General features: G+C 32.8%; 1 protein-coding gene and 1 long non-coding RNA gene across 2 annotated transcripts in view; one reads left to right on the plus strand and one right to left on the minus strand.

Moving 5' to 3' along the window:
- LOC106679896 (RYamide receptor) overlaps positions 1-5174 on the plus strand; it is a 126162-nt gene that overhangs the window by 12597 nt on the left and 108391 nt on the right. The window lies entirely within an intron of this gene.
- The window catches only part of LOC106679895 (uncharacterized), a 5805-nt gene continuing 1765 nt past the window's right edge, over positions 1135-5174 (minus strand). The window contains exons 2-4 of the long non-coding RNA XR_001343039.2: positions 4440-4586; positions 1463-4214; positions 1135-1394 (exon numbers count right to left, since the gene is read on the minus strand). This is a non-coding gene — a long non-coding RNA (uncharacterized lncRNA). The remainder of the gene's footprint in view (positions 1395-1462; positions 4215-4439; positions 4587-5174) is intronic.

Raw genomic sequence — 5174 nt, forward strand, 5'->3', positions numbered from 1 at the left:
TATATTGTAATATATTAATATATTTTAGGAGAGCTATGCATTAGCAAACTCTACAAGACTCACTAGGCCATCTTGAGAGGTGACTGTGCTTAATATTTCGGACAAACTGCTCTAAAACGTTTTAGTGATTAATAACTAAGCTTCTTACACGTTGCCTTGGTCTTAAGGATTAAATATGTTTTTAAAAATCGCAATTTTTAACAGATAAAAACTAATTACAATATCTGTGTAAATCGATTAGAAATGACTATACGATAACAATTAAAAACACGCCCGAATTCGTATATATATTCTTATAAGATTTCATAATTGATGCCTGACTGATTTTTGGAGCCCTTAAGAAAAATTGAAACTTTTTCAAAGTACCTTGAACAGAAAAAAAATTATAATTAGTTCATAAATGAAATTTAATACTTACAAACATTTACAATTTCTGGTACAAATTAATCCCCATTACTTCATTATTGCAAGTCAAGATTGCAATTGCAAAAATACTCAGTAATTAAAATAAACAAAGAGGATGCAATGTACTTATAACTTAGAGAAGATGGTCGAGGGTGGGGGGTCAGCAAAAAAAAAACACAAATAAATAAAATACTATTTATTCATGCCGACGTTTCAACCTTAGTTTCATGTCTTCATCCGGGATCTTGCGGCAGAGATACTGGCTTAACTCAAAAAGGTGGACGTGAATAAATAATTTTTTGTTTATTTGTATTTTTTTGTTGACTGATCCACCCGACCATCTTCTCCACTTATTAATTCACGGTCCATGTAAAACTTAACAACATAATTATGTGCTTGAAACTCATTTAGTTTTGTTAACGGACCTTATTCGTAATAATAATGAGATAACACGATAGTTTCATATTCAAAATTAAATTTATAAGTCTTCTTGAATTTTTAATTATTTCTTCAAAAGCTTTCTTATTAATTAGAACTTTATTTGATCCTTTTGGCACAACGAGTAGAAATCTAAAAGTCATACTGAATTTTTGAAATATTCCTTTTATACCACAAAATATTCTTATAAATTATTGCATGTGTTTGGAAAGAGATAGAAACAGGAAAAAAAATAAAGAAAATTTCGTGTTATATTTTATTTAAAAAAAGTTTAATAGAAATTGTGTTGTGAACATATGCTGCAGTACAAAAACACCAACTTAAATAATTTGTTGAAAATAATTTTTTTTAAATAACTGTTAATTCCACAGGTGTAAAAATAAAGTAGAATTGGGGACATATTATGAACCACAGTGTAAATAACTTATAGAGCCATATCTTCAATTTGATTTTTGGTTCTTGTAATCATCCTTTTACATTAATGTCTGAATCGATAATATAATGTGTTTTCATTTAGGATGCTGTTGGTAGTAGAGTCCTTTAGAAGTTTACTGCAACATACAAAAATAGTAATTAAAGATGGTACAATGAATTAATAAGTATATTGTAAACAACATACTTGATTTAAGCTGCATCCCTTTTTGTTATTCATGTTCTTTATCTTGTTAGACACCTTCATCTGACATCTTCTTTCTTCTATTGGACTGCACGGATTGAGGCCCGACCTCCAGCCTATCTGTATTACAAAGGATAAGATATTCTGTGGAGGTTACTCGAGAAGATTCCACTACGAACGTGGCATCGGAAGACTCCTCTTAGTAGACGAAACGATCTATCCTCTTGAAGACCGGGAAAGTCATCTTCTGAAGCGCTTCTCATCTTTCGTGAGGACTGCGCGGCGCTCGCTCCAGCAAGATGGTCGAAAGGATCCGAACCAGACTCCTCAGTACTCGGTCCAGTCAGAAAAAGTATCCATGGCCATCGATGCTCTTCTGGTCCTCAATCTCCTCTTTATAAACGAAACGACTTGCTCCTTGCAGCACCTGGTACGTCATCTTCTGAAATTTGGTTCATTCCCTCGTGAATAGTGAGCCTTCGATCTTGCATGGTGATCAGAAAGATTCGAATCCAGCTCGTCTGTGTTCGCCTCATCTCGGAACGAATCCACGATCATCAGCGTCCTTCAAGTCCTCAACTTCCTTTAAACACTCCGATCCGACATTTTTCCCCTTTTCCCAGATTTTCTTCCCTACAAACTGACTTTTTTCCTCGAATCCACTCCAGCTCGAACAGATATTGCGTTCTAATAGAAGACTCTAATTTAAATAAATTAGTTCAGGGTCGTAGTAATAATATTATTACTTATAATAATATTATAATTGTTTTATATCTGTATCTTATAATTTTATCTTTATAAAATACGAACAGATAATTAGAGCAATAATAAAAAAAAATTGTTTGAGTTCAATTTATTTATTTTATGACGAGGGAAGCGTTTCATTTTTCGTCTAATCCAGAACGATTTGATCTATCGCGCCTATAGAAGTTTCACTTCAACAGAAAAATCCATGATCCATGAATTTACTTTACTATGACGAGCCTAGACCTATTGAATAGTTCACTATATAAAATAAATATAGTTAAATAAATACATAATAATTCATAATCATTTACTTCTCAGCTATGAGCTTAGTTGGATTTTAAGAAAAAAAAAAAATACATTGTCGTTTAATAATAAGTTCAACTTTCATTTCAACCTATTGAGGTTAAAAACCTTCCTCTTGACAATAGGTTTTATAAATTATAACAATTATATCAATCTGATTATTGTATTGGTGACAAAAGGAAAGTTTTTAAAGTGTTAGAAATTGGATGACCTATAGTTTAGCTTAGGTTAATAGGTTAAGTGAAATATTTGTTATTTTCAGTATTAGAGAGTATTTTCAGTATCTGGAGATGGAAAATGTTTCCTTAAAACGTTAGCTTTGTAGGTTATATTAAAATATAAAATATGGAAACAGAAGTTGAACTTGATCATAATCTACAAAAAAGGCACACTACAATAAATCAATGGATTTTTTATGAGTTATGTGGAACACAGTACCATCCTCAGGAGCCAGCAAAATACCAAACCAAGTTATCCCTCAAATTAATAAAAATACCTCTCTACTATATCTAACTTGGTTTGAATTCCTTTGGCAACTGAAAGATGGAGCATGGTTCAACGCTAATAACAAATAAAAGCCAAAGCTGAGTCGAAACCAGAATTTTAATCAGCGCTGGACGGTTTTAGGTGAGTGGAAATAAAATAAATTTACTACAATTATAATTTTTAAGAGTAATTTGCTAACGACTCTTATATGAGCTCTAAGGTAATGTAAGAAGTTTGGCTGCAGATGCAGCTATGACTTCATTGAAATTAATATGGTGGTTGCTGCACAGTGTGTTATTATAATAGGCACAGATTGCTTGAAATACCTACAATGGGAAGGACTGCCTAACCAAGGATAAGACTTCCTATGTCTCCCTAAAACAAAAAAATAGAGTAATCTAACCAAGGCGGTTCATCGTTTAGTAACCAACATCTGCTAGAGCGATGTTCTTCTTCGGGTACAAACAGGGCAAGAAGATCGTATAGGAAGTAACATCACTTTGATTCGAACTCCCAAAAGCGGGATGGATCGCCAAGGTCTTCGAGCCCTTATTCCTTTGACCCTTATACTAAAACGCGATATATGATCGAGCAAAAGTAACCTCGAGGAAAAGAGTGGGTTTGTAGAGATGAAAATCTGGGAAAAGGGGAAAAATACCGGACTGGAGTGTTCCAAGGAACTTGAGGACTCGAAGAATGCCGATGATTGTGGATTCAATCTGAGACGAGTCGAACACAGAAGAGCTAGATTTGAATCCTTCTGATCACCATGCAAGATCGAGGACGACTCACTACTCAGGAGGGAAGGAGCTGAACTTTAGAAGATGGCGTACCGGGTCCTCCAGAGAACAAATCGTCCTGTGTACAGAGAGGCGGCTGAGCATTAGAAGGGCACCGATGAGCTTGGCCCCTCCCCCGCGTCCTGAGTGCTGGGAAGTCAAGTTCGAACCCTTTCGACCAGCCTACCAGAACGAACGCTACTCGGTTCACACGAAGGACGAGATGCACTTCAGAAGATAGCTTCCCCGGTCCTCAAGAGAACGAATCTTTCCGTCTACAATGAGGAATCTTCCGCTGCCACGTTCGTTGTGGTATCTCCTAGAGCAATCTCAGCAGAATTGCTTATCCTTTTCTAGGTTTCTAGCTTCAACGAGTAACATCACTACCTTCCAAATAATCTGCAAAAGCAATAGGTCTTTCCAGTAGTAGGTCTTAGCAACTGCAAAAAGTAAGATACAATTAGTTAATTAAAAGGCAAAATTTTTTTTTAATTAGAAAAGTTAAATATAACTGCGCTAAATATAACTTATCCAAGTCTTCAGTGAATTCAGAGATAAACTATAATTCTGAAATCAACAACTAAGCTTAAATAATACATAGTACTTAAACATTAACATAAATTTATGTAAAGTTAATAGTATATTTATAAATTAGGTTCACTTACTTGACTTGGGCCATGAAGCTCGTCTGTTTTGTAGTACTAAACAACAACCGAAAGTAGAACTTGTTGAGTGTTTCTGTTGTGAAATTTTATTTCATTTGTAAGGTGCGCTGACAGAAAGTATCATAGTAGTAGATTTAATTCTCGGTTCTTCAAAATAAAAAAGTAGTAAATTAAAACAATGATGTAATAACAATATATTGCTCAATATTTTGCTATAACTAAGATTGTTGATAATCAAGTGAATATAAGAATAATTAAAGTAGTAATCATAATATCATATTATGTGTGACTACATTATATCCTTATATTATGGTTATTTGCTGTGTATAATTAGTTTTTGTAATAAAAAACAGAAAATATTTAACAGAAATCGAGATTTTTTTTTTTTTATCAAAAATTAATAAAAACACTTTTGAGAAGTTAATATATAAAAATTATTGTAGAAGCCTCTCATGTACATAAGTTGCATTTTTATTTTAAATGTTGATTTGTAAAGCCTAATTGTAAAGGAAAAATATTTGATTTTGAAATGAACTGAATGTTTTTGGAGTAGAATTTTAATCTGTTCAAAAAATGTTTACTTTTAAGAAAGGATACATTAGCTTTTGATAAAAATTACTTAAATCTTATTTTTCTTAAACATATTCTAAACTTTATTAATATCATGGTAAATGGAGGGTTTTTTCTGAATAAAATATCAAAAACAATAGAGAATTATTAATAAAAAATAATATA

Source organism: Halyomorpha halys, unplaced genomic scaffold (genome assembly GCF_000696795.3).
Source record: "Halyomorpha halys isolate HHAL.00 unplaced genomic scaffold, Hhal_1.1 Scaffold230.1, whole genome shotgun sequence".
Lineage (NCBI taxonomy): Eukaryota > Metazoa > Arthropoda > Insecta > Hemiptera > Pentatomidae > Halyomorpha > Halyomorpha halys.